Source organism: Nomascus leucogenys, chromosome 17 (genome assembly GCF_006542625.1).
Source record: "Nomascus leucogenys isolate Asia chromosome 17, Asia_NLE_v1, whole genome shotgun sequence".
Classification (NCBI taxonomy): domain Eukaryota; kingdom Metazoa; phylum Chordata; class Mammalia; order Primates; family Hylobatidae; genus Nomascus; species Nomascus leucogenys.
The window spans coordinates 18,828,301-18,849,220 of NC_044397.1; the positions used below are offsets into that span (position 1 = coordinate 18,828,301).

General features: G+C 40.9%; 1 protein-coding gene across 6 annotated transcripts in view; it reads right to left on the reverse strand.

Annotated features, from left to right (window-relative positions):
• The window catches only part of TANC1 (tetratricopeptide repeat, ankyrin repeat and coiled-coil containing 1), a 263,097-nt gene that overhangs the window by 205,874 nt on the left and 36,303 nt on the right, over positions 1 to 20,920 (reverse strand). The window lies entirely within an intron of this gene.

Consider the following 20,920-nt stretch of genomic DNA (forward strand, 5'->3'; position numbering starts at 1 on the left):
CCTAGCCACTGGGAAGCTGAGGCAAGAGGATCACTTGAGCCCAGGACTGGAGGCTTCAGTGAGCTATGATCATGCCACTGCACTCCAGCCTGGGCGACAGAGTGAGACCCTGTCTCTACAAACAATAAAAATATAAATAGCAAAAAACACTGAAGCAAAATCAAAGGAATTGGTCGGAGTTCCCTAAGCCATTTATAATCTAGCTCTCAGAATTTGAATGTTCACTGAATCCCTGAAAAGTCCTTGCTATATGACAAACAAGCAATCAAGAAAGTTTTAAGGCACAGCCCTCCATTGGGGCCAACCTGATTAGTTAAATGATCAGAAATAAGACCAAATAAATCATATACCATTTCAAAGAAATAAATAAAAATATGGTATTATAGTAAAGCCCCATGTATCCAACATCCCTGAAAAACTTACTGTGCTAAAAAAAATGAATCCCTTAGATACTGAAACCTGTGTTAACAGGAAAAATCTATGTATGGACTAGGTATTGACGAGTATTAGGGAATTATCCTCATTTTGTTTTGTGTTAATGTCATGGGGGGATCTTTATTGAGTTACAGATAAATACTATTTACAAAGGGAATTACATAATGTCTGGGATTTGCTTTAAATTGCTGGGGATAAAATATAGGTCAAAGGTTACAAGGTTGCAGTTACGCAGAATGAGTAAGTCTAGAGATCTAATGTACATATGAAGGCTATAGTTAATAACATTGTATTGCTTAGTGGTACTTTGTTAAGAGAGTAGGTTTTAGGTACTCTTACCACAAGAAAAGAAAGAAAAGAAAAGGAAAAAAGAAGGAAGGAAGGAGAAGGAAGGAGAAAAGAAAGAAAGAGAGGAAAGAAAGAAAGAAAGAAAGAAAGAAAGAAAGAAAGAAAGAGAGAAAGAAAGAAAAAGAAAGCAAGAAAGGAAGGTAATTATATGAGATAATGGGAATGTTAATTTTCCTGACCATAGTTATGACTTCACTATGTATATGTGTATCAATAAGTACAGTCATAGGTGGCTTAATGATGGGGATAGAGGATGGAAGGTGGGGGATTCAGCATCAGCATTGCTGTGCGAATGTAACAGAGTGTACTTACACAAATCCACAAGCCTGGGCTATATGCTAGAGCCTATTGCTCCTAGGCTACAAACCAGAACAGCATGTTACTGTCCTGAATATTGTAGGCAAATGTAGCACAATGGGAAGCATTTGTGTTATCTAAACATAGAAAAGGCACAGTAAAAATATAATCTAAATATGATCTAAAATTTTTTTTTTTTTTTTTGAGATGAAGTCTTGTTCTGTCACCCAGGCTGGAGTGCAGTGGCGCAATCTTGGCTCACTACAGCCTCTGCCTCCTGGATTCAAGCGATTCTCCTGCCTCAGCCTCCTGAGTAGCTGGGGTTACAGGCACGTGCCACCATGCCTGGCTAATTTTTATATTTTTAGTAGAGACGGGGTTTCTACATGTTGGCCAGGCTGGTGTTGAACTCCTGATCTCAAGTGATCCGCCTGCCTCGGCCTCCCAAAGTGCTGGGATTATAGGCGTGAGCCACTGCACCAAGCCTAAAGGATTTTTTAAACAGTGCAGCATAGAGTACCTACCACAAATGGAGTTTACAGGACTGCAAGTTTCTCTGGGTGGGTCAGTGAGTGAATGTAAAGGCCTGGGACATTACCATACAATACTGTAGACTTCATGAACACTGTATACTTACGCTTCACTAAATTTATTTTAAAAATAAGGTAACTGCACTATAACATAATGGCTACCATGTCACTAGGCAATAGGGATTTTCCAGTTCCTATTATAATCTTATGGGACTGCCATTGTATATACGTGCCATGTTGTAGCACATCACTATATACAAAAACATCATGTTGTAGACCTTAAATATATACAATAAAAAATAAATAAACTGCTCCAACCACAAAAAAGCAATGTAGGGTTACTGAAACAAGATTGACAAAGTGTTGATATTTGTGACTTCCTTTCACTTGGAAGCAGAAGTCTCAATTTTCCCTATGCTCCCACTATATGCCACTCATCCCATTATGTAATCCTTAGTATACTATCTTATATTTATATATGAAACCATGTGCCCTCTTAGGCTGTGAACAAGGAAGGGACCCTAATTTGTTTATTATCACACACCCAGCACCTGGTATAGTATGCACCTGATGAATATTTGGGTCATGAACAAGACCTAGCCCAAAGTCATCAAAAACCCAGTTGTTGTCCTGCCAAGAGATCTTAGGAAGGTCTGTCGAGCTACACAGCCTGTGTGCTTCCCAAGCTGATGACCTTACCCAGACAGGCATGCCAGCTTCTCCAGGCCACCTCCACTTCTATTTTTTATGTTATTTTTCAAAAACAGGGTCTTGCTCTGTTGCCCAGGCTGGAGTGCAGTAGTGCGACCTTAGCTCACTGCAACCTTCACCTCCTGGGTTCAAGCGATTCTCCTGCCTCAGCCTCCCAAGGACTACAGGCATGCGCCACCATGCCCAGCTAATTTTTGTATTTTTAGTAGAGATGGGGTTTCACCATGTTAGCCAGGCTGGTCTCAAACTCCTGACCTGAAGCAATCTGCCCACCTCGGCTTCCCGAAGTGCTGGGATTACAGGTGTGAGCCACCGTGCCTTGCCCCACCTCCACTTCTAATTTCCAGCTTGTCATTTCTTACGAATAGAACCCTGGAACAAACATCCCGAATTCAAGTGGCTTCCAGATCAAAAACAAGAGGTCCTGGGCACACACTTAGGAAAAAGGTGCATACACTCTGGTGTGTACCCTATACATGTATTACATATTCTGAACTGCTCAGTGGGCTTCCCTGCTTAACTCCCAAGTTGCAACTGTGAATGGGATAACAAGAGTGCCAGTTGAGAAAGGGTGGCATTCTGGCCACTCCTCTGATAAGTAGTGTCACCTCCAGAGTGACATTACTCCATCAGCCTTCAACAGTGTGCAATGATAAAAACATGAATACCACCAAAGGTTGTTGGGAATGAGTAAAGTTATGTATACCAGGATTTCAAAGCAACTTCTAAGTAGCAGAGCTCTTTTTTTCAGTTCTGAAACACTGAAAAAGGCATTGATGTCTCCATTAATTTATCTTGAAAATTTTTCAGCTGTCTTAATTTAAGACAGGCTTTAAGGTTTTTAATTTTTTAAATGGGACTTTCCATGTCCCTGAGATTTCTCCATTCCTCCTCAAACTTGGACTTATGACCTGTATAGCAGACTCTAGCCCTTAATTATAAGCCAATCTATACTATTTATACTTCTCTTGCATGTGGACAGTATAGTAAAGCAGAAAAGACTGAAAGTTTGAGAAAAAAACTTAACCAAAGTTCAGCAATTCATTTAATTTTAATTTGTTGTATTCTGTTAAATTTAAATTAAGTTACTATTTTATTTTAAAAAGTCTACAGCAAATTTCTGAATGCAAAATTACTTTTTCTTTCTTTCTTTTTTAAAGAGATAGGGTCTCATTACATTGCCCAGGCTGGAGTGCAGTGGCTATTCACAGACATGATCCTAACTCACTACTACCTCAAATCCCTGGGCTCGAGCTCTACTGCTACTCCTGCCTCAGCCTCCTGAGTAGCTAGGACTACAGGCACATGCCACCTTGCCCAGCTACTTCCCTATTTTTAACAAGTTCTACCAGAAGCTTAGATTACTTTGGTTATTTTTTAAAAGAAAAGCCTAAATGATTTTCTGTTGAATGAGAGAAGGGTACAAACCCTGCCCTCCCCACTAGAAACTGATCTTAAAACCACTGATGTCTACCTATCAAATTAAGAGGACAAAAGTCAAGGAGATGAATGTGATGATTACCATATCATTATGTGTAAACTACCCATTAAAAAAAAGTTTAAAATTCTCCTTACATTCTCATTTACTGTATTATCTATAAGATGATCAGATCATTTGGTTTAGGGTCCTGTTCTAATGAAGTACGGTCTTTTCTTGGCCACAGGTAACTGCTAACTCCAGGCATCTCACAGAGGCAAAAAGACAATCCAAATCCACACCAGTACTAGCAAACCACTTCGAATACCCTGGTAATGATTGGTAGCTCAGAAGATGCATATGAGTGACACATTATATTACACTTTAACCCTACCTTTCCACAGATGATGGAAAGATTAAAGTAGAAGCACCACAGTATCTAAAAAGACACAACTGGACCCGAGGCCAGGAAAAAAGAGACTGACTGCCCCACACCAGAGGTGTGTCCAAGAAGGTTGTCTACATAACTCAGCAGATGTGTGTGTCCAAAGGGTTCTGGCTGTACCTACAACAGATGTATGACCTTAGACTAGTCTCTTAAATTCATTGCCCCTGAGCTGCTTCATAGGCAAAGCCAGTGCATTGTATTAGATATGTTCAAGCCTTTCTGAATCTAAATTCAGTTCAAATTCACAACTTCTTAGTTGACTTCACACTAAAAAATAAGGCATGTAAAAACTCTTCACACAGTGGCTACCATGCAGTAAGTAAGTCATAAATACTGTGGCTGTCATTGAAAAAAAGAAGTTTAGGTTTGTATGTGTTACACACAGCATATATTTAAATTTCTTTGGTGGGACTTTTTCTGAAGGAAAAAAAAAAACCACTTTAAAGTCCTGTTCTAAGGCCAGGTGCAGTGGCTCACACCTATAATCACACCTGTAATCCCAGCACTTCGGGAGGCCGAGGCAGGCGGATTACTTGAGGCCAGGAGTTCAAGACCAGTCTGGCCAACATGGCGAAACCCTGTCTCTACGAAAAATACAAAAATTGGCTGGGTGTGGTGGCACGTGCCTGCAATCCCACCTACTCAGGAGGCTGAGGCAGGAGACTTGAACCTGGGTGGCAGAGGTTGCAGTGAGCTGAGATCGTGCCACTGCACTCCAGCCTAGCCGATAGAAAGAGACTCCATCTCAAAAATAAAAATAAAAAATAAAGTCCTATTCTAGTCAGAATCGTCAATTCAAAGGAGCCCCTAATGAAACAATAAATTATGGAGTTCTACATGAAAAGATACGATCCTCTCAAAATCGACTAGTTTTATTTTGTGTTAAATTAGATTTTCTGTGAACTCTTGGCAGCGCTCGGGAAGAAGTCATGAGTGTTTTCAAGACTTTTGCTCAGCACACATTTACTGACCATTGCTACATGAAAGCTGCAGCTGCACCCCTGAAATCCCAACACTTCGGGAGGCTAAAGGCAGGAGTTTGGGACCAGCCTGGCCAACATGTCGAAACCCCGTCTCTATCAAAAAATACAAAACTCAGCCAGGCATGGTGGAACGCACCTGTAGTCCCAGCTACTTTGTGAGCAGAGATCATGCGCACTGCACTCCAGCCTGGGTGACAGAGCAAGACTGTCTCAAAAAAAAAAAAAAAAAAAAAAAACCAGAAAGAAAGAAAGCTGCAGCTAGGGAAGCAAAGATCATCAAGACCCTGCCTCCAGGTCCAAACAAGTGGACGACTGTCCCAGAAGTACCAACTGCTAAGGGGTCTGGATAAGAAAAAGATTGTCCTGAAACCTCCAGAGCAAAGGTCTGAAGGTAGTGGGCCACAGATATTGTGTGGCCCACATGCTTTGTTTTTGTCTTTAACTGAATTAGGTTGCCAACAGTTAGAAAGCAGGAGGTTACACATAAATAAGGATATCTAGTTTCTCTTGAAAATTTGCAAGTGCCAGCAGTATCGTGCCTATATTCCCACTCAGCAACTACCTGTGCAGAATCTCTATTCCCATCACCCTAACATGGGCTGAAGATCGCTGGCTGCTTCCTTCAGCTCACTGCGTGGCTGCTGGGCTGCAGTTTCCCTCCCCCAGCCCACCGCACCTGTGTACCTAAGGAGCTCGAAGGAGCTTGGGCTCTGGAGCAGACCGCTGAGCTGCAATCCCGGCTCTGCTGCACACCAGCCATGTCTGTATCTTAGGCAAGGAATTCATCTCTCTGGGCCTCAGTTTCCCATCTGCAAAACTAGGGTATTATTAATAGTATCTACCTCACAGAGCTAGCATGAGTGTCAATGTGTTATTATCTGCAAAGTGCTCAGAGCTGTGCCTGATAACAGGAAATATATGCTCTATAAATATTACATGTTACTACCTTCAGGCCCCAGAAGGCATAATAAGAGTTTCGAATTTCTGTCCTTGAGTTTTATTCTTTCTTTTATTTTTTGTCCTCAAGTTTTAATATTCTGAAGTCATCTACTAAATTACTTTATGATCAAAAAGAAAATGGCACATAGTAGAAGCTATACAGATACAACTTAAGAATTACTAGAGCCATCAGACCCAAAAGGACGAATATGCGATTCTACTGTATGCAATACCTAGGATACACAAATTCATAAAGACAAAGTAGAATAGAGGTTAGAGGGGCTGAGGGAAGGAGAAATGGAAAGTTATTGTTTAATGGGTATAGAATTTCTCTTTGGGATGATAAAAAAGTTCTGGAGATGGATGGTGGTAATGGCTACACAACAATGTGAATGTACTTAATGCCACTGAACCGTACACTTACATTTTGGACCAAAATGTAAATTCTATGTTACATATATATTACTGCAGTTTTTTAAAAAAAGAATTACCGTAGCCTGCATAATTTTGTCTGCTACTGTTTGCTACAATTATACTGTTAACAATCCCAAAGACCCCCAATGCACTATAAGTTCATGTTCTCAAAGGCCACATATGGCACATCCCATAATGGTTGGGAAACACAGTATTAACTATTTTAACAGCTGTGCAGCAGAACAGTGGGCTTCCTTTTCGATCTGGAGGCCTTATGGGAATGCATCTGTAGCAAATACAGTATGAGGCCAGTGGGATAGGCTTTTAATACCTGTCTACAGCAGTTGGGCTGTGCTTCCTTCATAATAAAATGCTCCAAACAGACTCCTCATTCTCTCTTTTCTCTCAACCAGTATTAAAAATGGAAGGCTTCCTGCCAAGCACTATGTAACTGGCTGCCTTTGAACTGCGGGATGCTGCACAACACTGACAAGAGGTTTGATTCACGCCTGTTCTATAACAGTATTCAAAATGCACACATACACTAAGAGTTCCACCGGGCTATAAATCAACACACACAGGAGAACATCCCAATCAGGGTACTATTTTTACATTTCTACATGCTGCCACTTTCTAAGGCATCTTTCTTTCTTTCTTATTTATTTTACTTTAAGTTCTGGGATACATGTGCAGAATGTGCAGGTTTGTTACATAGGTATACATGTGCCATGGTGGTTTGCTGCACCTATTAACCCGTCATCTAGGTTTAAAGTCCCGCATGCATTAGGTATTTGTCCTAATGCTCTCCTACCCCTTTCTTTCATATATATATATTTTTTGTTGTTGTTGTTGTTGTTGTTGTTACCCAGACTGCTCATCTGCAAGGCATCTCTCTTTCATTAAAAAAAAAATGTGAAATATAAGCAAAGTTAAAGTTACTTTGAAAACTGCAATTAATCTGAGACACACACACAAAACAGGTATATCCAGTCTGCATTCACAGTTTTCCAAACTCAGAACCACTGCAAATACTTATTTCCTAACATTTACAGGGCCGTCCCCTGTGAGTTTACAATCTTGAGTCAGGCAGAAGACACCTAGCTCTAAGGAGAAACTCCACTGCACTTGGGAATTTCTTAAATAAACTGATGCCTTTTTGGCACAAATGTTGTTTGGCATAAAAGGTTCCTTAAAATACTATTGGTAATTCAAAGTGAGAGAACATAATATCTTTTATCTTATAAATATTACATTCTGAGTACCAACCCAAACTCAAGAACTACCTGGCAGCTTGATTTCCACCGTTGCCTAACAGTTAAGGTCCCAATGGTGGCTGTATGTCCCATATAATAAACCCTCAAACACTGATCATTTTCCCCTGTTAGGGCGCCAAAGAAGTGTTCCAAAAAGACTAAAAGGGAAAAGATCATAGGCAAGGTATGCAGTTTATGCCTCTTTAAAAACAATGTGTACATCAAACAGCAATTACTTTTATACTCCTAGGATCAAACAGGGCAGAGATAAATTTTTTAGAAATCACTGAAAAACAGCCTCAAGCAAAACTGTCACCATCTAAGAAAAATATTTCAATCCATAAACCAGCAATGGAAGGAAATATAAGAAGAGGAGTAGATATTTCTTTGAATAGAAAATTTGGCCAAGCTGGGCTGGGTGCAGTGGCTCACACCTGTAATCCCAGCACTTTGGGAGTCCAAGGCAGGCGGATCACAAGGTCAGGAGATCGAGACCATCCTGGCTAACACATTGAAACCCCGTCTCTACTAAAAATACAAAAAATTAGCCAGGCGTGCTGGCAGGCGCCTGTAGTCCCAGCTACTCAGGAGGCTGAGGCAGGAGAATGGCATGAAACCGGGAGGCAGAGCTTGCAGTGAGCGGAGATCACACCACTGCACTCCACCCTGGGTGACAGAGTGAGACTGCATCTCAAAAAAAAAAAAAAAATTTGACCAAGCTGCATATAAACTAAAAAACAAATATTTATTAAACAGGGCAGAGGAAGATACTGAATTAGGAGACAGAAAGAGACTGTGACCCCAGATCTTTGCTGTTAGGGTTGAATTGTGTGTCCCCAAAATTCATGTCAAAGTCTAATATGGTTTGGCTCTGTGTCCCCACCCAAATCTCACCTTGAATTGTACTCCCATAATTCCATGTTGTGGGAGAGACTCAGTGGGAGATAATTGAATCATGGGGATGGTTCCCCCACACTGTTCTTGTGGTAGTGAATAAGTCTCATGAGATCTCATTGTTTTATTAGGGGTTTCTGCTTTTGCATCTTCCTTATTCTCTCTTTGCCTGCTGCAATTCATATAAGATGGGACTTGTTCCTCCTTGCCTTCCGCCATGATTGTGAGAGTTCCTCAGTCACGTGGAAAAGTCCAATTAAACCTCTTTCTTTTGTAAACTGCTCAGTCTCAGGTATGTCTTTATCAGCAGTGTGAAAGTGGACTAATACAGTAAATTGGTACCAGGAGTGGGGTGCTACTGAAAAGGTACCCGAAAATGTGGAAGCGGCTTTGGAACTGGGTAACATGCAGAGGCTGTAACAGTTTGAAGGGCTCAGAAGAAGACAGAAAAATGTGGGAAAGTTTGGAACTCCCTAGAGACTTGTTGAATGGCTTTGACCAAAATACACTGATAATGATATGGACAATGAAATCCAGGCTGACGTGGACTCAGATGGAGATGAAGAACTCATCAGGAACTGGAGCAAAGGTGACTCCTGTTATGTTTTAGCAAAGAGACTGGTGGCATTTTGGCCCTGCCCTAGAGATGTGTGGAACTCTGAACTTGAGAGAGATGATTTAGGGTATCTGACAGAAGAAATTTCTAAGCAGCAAAGCATTCAAAAGGTTACCTGGGTGCTATTAAAGGCATCCAGTTTTATAAGGGAAGCAGAGCATCTAAGTTCAGAAAATTTGCAGCCTGACAATGCAATAGAAAAGAAAATTCTATTTTCTGAGGAGAAATCCAAGCCAGCTGTAGAAATTTGCATAAGTAATGAAGAGCCAATGTTAATCCCCAAGACAACGGGGAAAATGTCTCCAGCACATATCAGAGGTCTTCATGGCAGCCCCTCCCATCACAGGCCCAGAGGCCTAGGAGGAAAAAGTGGTTTTGTAGGCTGGGCCGAGGGTTTTCATGCTGTGGGCAGCCTAGGGACTTGTTGCCCTGCATCCAAGCCACTCCAGCCATGAATGAAAGGGGCCATGTAGAGCTTGGGCTGTGGCTTCAGAGGGTATAAGCCCCAAGGCTTGGCAGCTTCCACATGGTGTTAAGCCTGCCAGTGCACAGAAGTCAAGAACTGAGGTTTGAGAATCTCTGCCTAGATTTCAGAAGATGCATGGGAATGCCTGGATGCCCAGGCAGAAGTTTGCTGTAGGGGTAGGGCCGTCATGGAGAACCTCTGCTACGGCAGTGCGGAACGGAAATGTGGGGGCTCTCCCCACACAGAGTCCCTAATGGGGCACCACCTAGTAGAGCTGTAAGAAGAGGGCCATCATCCTCCAGACCCCAGAATTGTAGATCCACTAACAGCTTGCACTGTGCGCATGGAAAAGCCACAGACACTCATGCCAGCCTGTGAATGCAGCCGGGAAGGAGGCTGTACCCTGCAAAGCCATAGGGGTGGAGCTGCCCAAGACCACGGAAACCCAACTCTTGCATCAGTATGACCTGGATGTGAGACATGGAGACAAAGATCAGTTTGGAGCTTTAAGATTTGGATTTCAGTCTTGCACGGGCCCTGTAGCCCCTTTGTTTTGGCCAATTTCTCCCATTTGGAATGGCTGTATTTACCCAATGTCAGTACCCCCATTGTTTCTAAGAAATAACTAGCTTGCTTTTGATTTTATAGGCTCATAGGTGGAAGGGACTTGCCTTGTCTCAAATAAGACTTTGGACTATGGACTTCTGAGTTAATGCTGAAATGAGTTAAGACTGTGGGGGACTATTGGGAAGGCAATGATTGGTTTTGAAATGTGAGGACATGAGCTTTGGAGGGGCTGGTGGTGGAACAATATGGTTTGGCTCTGTGTCCCCACCCAAATCTCATCTTGAATTGTACTCCCATAATTCCCACATGTTGTGGGAGGGACCCAGTGGGAGATAACTGAATCATGGGGGCGGTTTCCCCCATACTGTTCTCGTAGTACTGAGTAAGTCCCACAGAATCTGATCATTTTATTAGGGGTTTCCACTTTTGTGTCTTCCTCATTCTCTGCCATTCACATAAGATGTGACTTGCTTCTCCTTGTCTTCCACCATGATCGTGAGGCTTCCCCAGCCATGTGGAACCGTAAGCCCAATTAAACCTCTTTCTTTTGTAAATCTCCCAGTCTCAGGTATGTCTTTATCAGCAGTGTGAAAATGGACTAATACAAAGTTTTAACACCCAATACCTCAGAATGTGACCTTATTTAGAGATAGACTCTTTATACAGAGGTAATCAAGTTAAAATGAAGTCATTAGGGTGGGCCCTAATCCAATTTAACTGGTGTCTTTTTAAAAAGGAGAAATTTGGACATAGGCACAGACGGAAGATGGCATGAAGAGATACAGGGAGAAGATGGCCCTCTACGAGTCAAGGAGCGAGGCCCGGGACAGATCCCTCCCGGAGCCTAGGAAAGAAGCAGCTCTGCCAACAGCTTGATCTGGGACTTCCAGCCTCTGTATAACTCTGAGACAATACATTTCTGTTATTCAAGCCATCTACTTTCTGGTACTTGGTTACAGCCACCCTAGTAACTAATACAGCTGCTTACCAATTATGTGACCTCAGACAACACAACCCAGTCCTCGGGTGCATCTCCTATCAGGAGGACACAAGACAATATTCTGCAAATATTCTGCAAATCTACAACTGGGGATACAGTCCGTCAGTACTGTGTCAGGCACATTGGGGTTACAGAAGAAATCTAAAACTCTCTCTACCCTCTCCTGCAAAGATCTTACCCCCTAGCCAGCATGGGGAACACATAATGCATTGTGAAATTATCACACTGCTATAAATCAGGTATAAGCATGTATAAAACAAAAATATCAAACTCTGTGCTTGTCAGTCAACAACAACAACAAAAGCATAGCCAATTTTTAAGATAGGACTCGTTCCCAGGACAGATGGCAGGCCTATTATAAATACTCTCATGTTCTGTGAAGTTTGAGTACATCAGGATGTGTGATCCTCTGTGTCTCACCCTCTCGAGACACAATTTGACTGCAGGAATATGACGTAACTGTCCTGGTTAGTGCACCAAACATAATACAATATGCCTTCAATATGTCAGCCTGTTTCATCCTCCCTAAATACATAATTGATTTTCAACATTTTATGCTCCAATTATTGCCCAAAAGCAGATTGGGACAAGTTCATATTTCAAATGCTCCTTGCTTAAAAGTACAAAAAGAATGACCAGAACAATTAATGAATTGTCTTCAATTTTTCTTGGAAGAGAGTCATTTGCTTATGACCTTCTCCAATTTCTCCATCACACACATACATCCCCCTAATATATCAAAAAGGATACAGAATTTATATATCCTGGCTAAAAAACAGAGCTACATAAATACCACGCAAAACTACCAACAAGAAGAGAAGAATTTTTCTTTATTTGGAACCCCGAAAGAGTAGCCTCCTACATCCCCCCACAGAAACAGAATTAGGACCAATGTCAAACAAAAATTAAAAGCTCAAATTTCCCTTTTTTAAAAAAGTAGAGCTTTATATTTAGGTCATTTTATTTTTAACCACAGCCTCCTAAATGACCTGAATATCCCAACATCCACTCTTAAGTGACAAGTTTTGTAATTCCTCTGAATAATTTAGTTGGGCAAATTTGTTTTACTCTTTGTTAAATAAAAATGTTACTTCAGAAATTGACAAGTCAGTTGCCCACAGAAATTTTCAGTCTCAATATCTTCCACTCCTATTAGGAAAAAACTGTGTGAGGGGAAGCACAACTTTAAAACTGGGTCTCTTGTGTGGCAGAGACTTCAACCGCCACAATACAGAGGGGCAGTTTCTGTTTACATGAAGCCTTCCATCTATCCACCATCTTAAAAAAAAAAAAATAGAGTGCCAAGGTATTTTAAGGTTCCAGAGGCACGTGTTTGAATTCGGGTTCTGAAAGACATTGCTACTGGCACAATCATGTACAGTGACTTTCTTAAAGCACAGAGTGAATAATACATGCCAGAATATTTTACTTTGACTTCTACTAAAATAGAAACAGCAGCAGCACTGGCCTCGGCAACAAGGTTAGGGTTTTTTGTTGTTACTTATTTTTAATCCAATTTCACTTTTACAAAAGCTAGTATCTCAAGTAAAAGAAAATAATTTATTCTGAATGATGCTGGCTTTAGGAAACAAAGCATTTATGACTGGGGTCCGGGAGTGGGATGGGTCTGCCTGGTTCCTGCTTCCTTCTATGAGGACAGCACCCCTCTAGCTTACCATCTGGGCTCCTCTTCTGGCCTGTCACTAGCCCCCTTCCTAGAAGCTCCAGTGACTTTCCTAACCCAGGAAGTTTAGGAATAGAGACTGGGGATGGGTCCCAGCCCTTCCCTCCTCCTTCTTCTTGGGGACCGAGCTACTCTCTGGAAGCACAGGTTTAAGTCTGGTCAGCCTTCTGGCCCCACATGGGAAGCCTTGATGGCCCAACACTGCCAGGAAGCAGGAGGGCAGGCTGTCTCTACTGTGGAATTCAGGAGTGGGATGTACACTGTTGGCACATATAAAAATCATTTTTTTAAAATTTAAGTCAAAGTCTCTGATATTAGTTCTATCATCTTAAAAAGGTGCAATTTGGCCAGGCACGGTGGTGTGCACCTGTGGTCCCAGTTACTCAGGAGGCTAAGGAGGGAAGATGGCTTGAGGCCAGGACCTTGGGGCTGCAGTGAGCTATGATCCTGCTACCGTACTCCAGCTTGGGCAACAGAGTGAGACCTTGTCTTGTAAAAAAAAAAAAAAAAAAAAAAAATTTAAGGTGTAATTTGAATTCCATGTTTTCTTTCTCCTTGTCTCTCAGAACTGGTTCAGAATTCAGACAGGGAAAACTGACGTACCATTTATTGCCTGCCCCCATCAGATCCCAAGAATCCAAACACTGAGTGTTTCCTCTTTGAGGAGCAGATCTGAGATCTTACTATCTTTTAAAAAGGTTTTTTTTGTTTTGTTTTTTTTTTTACTTCCAAGTAATCTGTGAGAAAACAGGAAGAAAGAGAAAAACCAGAACAATTCTAATACCCAAAACAATGACTTTTTTCATTTCATTTAAACCTTACAATGACTCACTGATATCATTATTACAGACATTGCTCAATGTATTCCACCTCAAGCACTAACTAGTAGTACTTAAATGAACTTGTCCATGTTACTCACTCTCATCTGTAAAATGAGGATAGTGATATCCTAAACTCATAGGTGTGATTTATAGAGTGAATGAATAATGCAGGGTTAAAGCAACAATTGCATGTAAAGCCCCAGAACACTCATGGGGGTAGTATTAAATAACATCACCTTCCATCCTCAGCTCTTCACAACAGACTCATTCAACCCCAGCTTGGGTGACAAAGCAAGACCCTGTCTCAAAACAGAAAGAAAAAAACCAAAATGGACAGATTCAGAAGCAGAACGGTCTTTAGGAGATTATTCCAATAAACATTTCCTTCATTTTTAGATAAGAAATTAAGATCCAGTGTGAATGAGTGATCTGCCTAAGGTCATTCAGAGAAAAAATTTTAAAGGCTTTCATTAAAAAAAAAAAAAAAAAAGGCTTTCATTCATTTCTATAAGCACATAGTTCTGAATGTAGTCTCCCGTCCACATCCTTGAAATAGGATTTGGCAGATTAGAATCTGTAAACTAGAGCCACGTGTCAGTATTAAATCTTTCTTTACTGTACAAACAATGTGAGGCAGACCCCCAGGGTTTGCAGACATGCCTGCCACAGCCAGGCCCTCCCCCGACGCGCCCACGGCCTCCACTTCAAGAGTGAGGAGGGCATGTTTGCATTCTCCTAATGAGTAATGCATCTAGAATCAGCAGAACTTTTCCCTGATTCACTCTTTTAGTGAGGCTACTTTTCTCAAGGACTCCTAGCAACCCCAAATTCTTATTTTATCAGTTTCTTATTTTATTCCTGTCACTTCTGAGTATTTGCCAACTATCAGTTTCTCAGTTTTCCCCCATCTAAGCCACAAATGCAACTAATTAGTTATGAAAGTGACCAAGTCTTTTTTATGTAAAATTAAGGATAAGAATCTTACTACTAATGTTCTCTGAATGATAGCATAACTATCATTTAAGAAAACTCCAGGGCTGAATACTGCCAGACTAGCTCCCCACATAGCTCATCTTTCAAGGAAGTTACTGAGGAATGAAAGGCACGCACTAGTGGTCCATATTTGCTATTTCCTCTGGTTCTTCAATATCTGCCCACCTATTTCCAGATCTTTTCTCTCTTGTTGTGAAATCTTTCTGCTGGAAATACTCCAATAACACTTAAATATTTTACTTGTTAATTCATAGAATGCCATCATTGCTGAAATGTTGCCAATTTCTACCTTCTTTCCAATACTAAGTACACAGAATTTTTTTAAATTTGTAAATTATTGCTAACTTTTTGAGAGGGTACGGTGGGATATGTTGATACATGTATACAATGTATAGTGATCAAATCAGGATAATTAACATGTATCACCTCAAACATTTATCATTTGAATGTTGGGGACATTCAAAATCCACTCTTCTAGCTATCTGAAAATATACAATGAATTCCTGTTAATTATCGTCACCTGAGATTGCTATAGGACACTAGGACTTATTCCCCCTACCTAGCTGTGATTTTGTATCTGTTAACCAACCTCTAGCTAGCTCCACCCCTCCTCCAAAACTTCCCAGCCTCTAGTAACCTCTACTTCCATGAGATCAACGTTTTTAGTTTTCACATATGAGTGAGAACATGCGGTATTTATCTTTCTGTGCCTGGCTTATTTCACTTGACATAGTGTCCTCCAACCTCATCCATGTTACCTCGAATGATAGAATGTCTTTTTTATGGCTAAATAGTATTCCATTGTATATCCCATTCTATTCATCTGCTGAGGGACACTTAAATTGATTCTATATCTTGACTACTGTGAACAGGGCTGCAATAAACGTGGGAATGCAGATATGTCTTCGACATACTGATTTCCTCTCCTTGGGATATATACTCAGTAGTGGGGTTGGTAGCTGTGTTTTTAGCTTTTTTGAGGCACCTTCACCTGTTTTCGATTATTTTTATTTTTTTACGGGCTCACATCTAATCAAAGTACATAGTTTTAAATACTCTCAAGTGAAAATGAAGCTTTGGGTAATCTATCATTTATTTTCCAACCTGCTCTTAGTTATTCAAGAAAGGATAGTTTTAATTCTAAATGTCTGAAATTGCCACCTTTTTTCAGTAGTTAAGCCCAGTCCCCAAGATCAATAGGAAACTAAGACTGATCAGCTTACCCCAACCATCATCCCAAATAAATTTAAATTCATATTTATTACCCTTTGTTGGTGTAGGTGGTTACTGATATTGCAAGGCCAATGAATTCTGCCCTGGGAGTCCTACTACAGGACTCTCCCCAGTTGAGCAGAGGATAGTTTAGTAGATCAACCGAATACTTTGTCTCTAAGATGCATTCAATTAAAGAATTTATCCCTGAATATTTGTACTAAGACATACTAAAACCAAAAGCCAAAATATCATATTAGTTAACAGGAAATTATTTGACATATACAGTAAAAGAGAATTGAAAGCATTATTTCCAAATCAATCACACCACATACATTCAGACAACTATGAGTCTAGCATATCAAGAAAAACTCCTCTCATGGTCTCGCACTTTGCTTTACATTTGTTTTTCCAATAAGATTCGACGTTTTGGGTATGCACACCAAAAGGCAACAGGACGTGAACGTTGAATCATTATGGTTAACCTGAGCATGTTGGAAACCAAGGAAAGGCTGAATGTTATTTTATGCAGCCCATGAATAGCAGCAAACCTACGCCTGCAAAATAGGCAGCAAAGTTTGGGCAGAACTGTCACCAACAATTTCCAAATAATCAACAGCTTGTTGATGGCTTACACCAAAAGCCCATATTTCCCTCAATAGGGCACAGCTGTGATACTTGATTTTATGGCTACAGGACTCATCAATTTGCAAGTAATGACCTGGACTACCAAGCTGTATCAGATGCAGTTCAAAGTAATGCTTGCATAGTTTGCAACAGCAGTTGTATAACAGATATTGATCACAGCATAAGCTGAAATTCCAGTAACAATAGTTGCTACTGTCTCTTGAAATAAAAATTTTCTCAAAAATAAAACCACTCAAAAAATTTGAATTTGATCCACAGGGGCAAATTTTTCAATTGATCCAGTTTAACTTGATAATCTCTCTTCAAGTGATATTTTAGGTCCAGAAACACGTAAAAAGATTGACAGTCTTAGAAAATGTTAATTTGTGAAGAAACTAAGATTAATGTACCAGCAAATATTCCACAATAATGAGGGTGAGCGCCCCACTTTAGGCTCTGCACCTGCCCTGTCACAGTTTTCAGCCACCTCCACCCTGGTCTGTTTGGGGGCCCTTAAGCCAAGTCACCTTCTCACTGCTCAGCTATCCACCCACAGCTCTTGTCCACATTAAGTCCAGGGATTTCATCTCATCTCCACTTCTTCACTTCTGAAAGATTAACTTGGCCTCCTTACCATTCCATTCAGGAATACAGTTACGCATCACTTATCAACGAGGATACATTCTGAGAAATGTGTCAGGAGATTTTGCCATGTGAACATCACAAAGTGTACTTACACAAACCTAGATGGGACAGCCTACTATATACCTAGGCTCTGTGGTAGAGACTATTGCTCCTAAGATACAAACCCATACAGCATGCTACTGTAGTGAATACTGTAGGCAACTGTAAAACAATAGTAAGTACTTACACATCTAAACATAGAAAGGGGACAGTAAAAACACAGTATATGGCCGGGTGCAGTGGCTCATGCCTGTAATCCCAGCACTTTGGGAGGCCAAGGCAGGTGGATCACCTGAGGTCAGGAGTTCAAGACCAGCCTGACCAACACGGAGAAACCCCGTCTCTATTAAAAATACAAAATTAGTTGGATGTGGTGGCGCAAGCCTGTAATCCCAGCTACTAGGGAGGCTAAGGCAGAAGAATCACTTGAACCTAGGAGGTGGTGGTTGCAGTGAGCCGAGATCACACCATCGCACTGCAGCCTGGGCAACAAGAGCAAAACTCTGTCTCAAAAAAACAAAACAAACAAACAAAAAAAACAGTATTAAAGATAAAAAACAGTACACCTGTATAGGGCAGCTCCAATGTAAACTTATGGGACCACCATTGTATATGTGGTCTGTCGTTGACCTAAACATTATATGGTGCATGACTGTCATTGAAATACCTTTCAAATTTAAAAGCTATTTTGCATACCTGTGTAAGAACTATATTTTTCCCCTATTCCAGAGTGCATAGCATTATCAGTTATGAAGAAGTGATTTGAAAATTCTAATGGGACACTTTAATCCTTAGGGGTTTGATTTGTGATACCTCACCAATATTTTTAGACAAATGGCCAGGGATAGCTTTCTGGTTTACTCCCAAACATCCTACATTCAATCTGTCCAACAATATACTTTTCTGTCAATATCTCATCTACATATAACTCCAAAGAAATAATAAACTCTCCTTCAAAAAATGCTGTGGGTCTCCTCTTCTAGATTACTCTTTCTAAACCAGATGTCTTAAAAGAGAGTAAAAGATGATCTCTAGGGGTATAGAAAGAAAATACTGAAATTTTTAGTCATGTTTACTTGTCTCATTATTTGTTTTTGTGTATTTTATAATGGAAATAGCTTTAGTAAACAATGTGTAATTATAAATTTACAAATGTTGCAGGTATGAGCAAAAAGTATTTTACTTAAAGGATTGTAAAGTGAAAAATGTTTAAAGACTACTGTACCAAACAATAACACTTTCTCCTAATATACTTTTCTTGGTCCTGTGTGGACAATTCCTACTAAAAGTTTGCATTCTAGTTGTTTGGCTTATAAAATATTTTGTATTAATGTAGTGTTCAGATTGTAATGTGAAATTCTTTTTTTTTTTTTTTTTTTTTTTTTGAGACTAAGTCTCACTCTGTCACCCAGGCTGGAGTGCAGCAGCACCATCTCGGCTCACTGCAACCTCCGCCTCCCAGTTTCAAGCAATCTTCTGCCTCAGCCTCCCGAGTAGCTGGGACTACAGGTGTGCACCACCACTCCTGGCTAATTTTTGTATTTTTAGTAGAGACGGGGGTTTTGCCATGTTAGCCAGGGCCGGTCTCGAACTCCTGGACTCAAGCAATCCATGGGCCTCGGCCTCCCAAAGTGTTGGGATTACAGGTGTAAGTCACTGTGCCTGGCCATAACATTCTAATTACTAAAAAGCAGACCTCATTTGGCCTTCCTGTTGTATCTTGAATTACATTTTCTTTTTTTTTTTTTTTTTTTTTTTGAGACGGGAGTCTCGCTCTGTCACCCAGGCTGGAGTGCAGTGGCGCAATCTCGGCTCACTGCAAGCTCCGCCTCCCGGGTTCACGCCATTCTCCTGCCTCAGCCTCTCCAAGTAGCTGGGACTACAGGCGCCCGCCACCACGCCCGGATAATTTTTTGTATGTTTTAGTAGAGACGGGGTTTCACTGTGGTCTCGATCTCCTGACCTCATGATCCGCCCGCCTCGGCCTCCCAAAGTGCTGGGATTACAAGCGTGAGCCACCGCGCCCGGCCTACATTTTCTTATTCAGGTCTAGTCTTAAAGACATCTCCATAGTTTTAAAAAAAATTTTTTTGGCCTTTACTTCAAAATTAAAACCAAGTAAGCCATCAAACATCCTAAAAAATAAATGACATTCAAGGCAAATTTTCTTTTTTTTCTTTTTCAATTTTGTTTTTGTAGTGGTCTCAGAATAGACAAGGCAAATTTTCAAACATGTATAGCACTTACATGGTACAGACTGTTCTAAGTTCTTTCTCATTTAATCCTCATAACAAAATTATAAAATTATATCATAAAATTATATTTATTTTTAATAAAATGAATTATAAAAACTAGCATTAATAGATACAGAAATTTTACTTTTTTTTGGAGAAAAGGTCTTATTCTTTCACCCAGGTTGGAGTGCAGTGGTGTGATCTCAGCTCACTGTAATCTCTGCCTCCTGGGCTCAGGTGATCCTCCCACCTCAGCCTCAGTAGCTTGCAGTATATGCGCAAGCCACCATGTCCAGCTAATTTTTGTATTTTTTGTAGAGATGGGGTTTCACCATGTTGCCCAGGCTGGTCTCAAACTCCAGAGGTCAAGCAATCCACCTGCCTCAGCCTCCCGAAGTGTGGGGATTATAGGAATAAGCCACCGCACCTGGCCTTTAGTTTTATTCAAGTGCCCTCTAAAACCACGGTCAATATTGTTGGGAACAGGCCCCCAAATCTGGCCATAAACTGGCCCCAAAACAGACCATAAACAAAATCTCTGCAGCACTGTAACATGTGTGTGATAGCCATGACACCCATGCTGAAGGTTGTGGGTTTACCGGAATGAGGGCAAGAAACAACTGGCCCACCCAGGGCAGAAAACCACTTAAAGGCGTTCCTGAACCACAAACAATAGCATGAGTGATCTGCGCCTTAAGGACATGTTCCTGCTGCAGATAACTAGCCAGACCCATCCCTTTATTTCTCCCATCCCTTTATTTCTCGTAAGAAATGCGTTTAGTTAATCTATAATCTATACAAACAATGCTTATCACTGGCTTGCTGTCAATAAATATGTGGGTAAATCACTGTTCGGGGCTCTCAGCTCTGAAGGCTGTGAGACCCCTGATTTCCCACTCCACACCGTGTGTGTGTGTGTGTGTGTGTGTGTGTGTGTGTGTGTGTGCATGTGTCTTTAATTCCTCTAGAGCCACTGGGTTAGGGTCTCCACAACCAAGCTGGTCTCGGCAAATATTGTTAATGAAGAGCTTCTGAAGGGAAAACATTATTTTCTGTGACTTTCACTTTATGCCTCTACCAGTTGTTAAGGAATCCAACCCATTAACTGTGTAGCCTCGGGCAGGCAATTTAACCTCTCTGTGCTTTAGAATCCTAATCTGCATGAAGTTCATTTATTAGAGTGCCTAGTAAAAGCCAGGCACTGTTTTTGGCTGAGGGACTGGCAGTGAATAAAAGACACAATCCTGTTCCTAAGCATCCTGTAGGTAATTCCAAGAAAGCACAGAAGGTTAACTAGTCATTATAAGGTTAGCCATTACTATTTCCCAAAACAAAGGGCTACTTCGC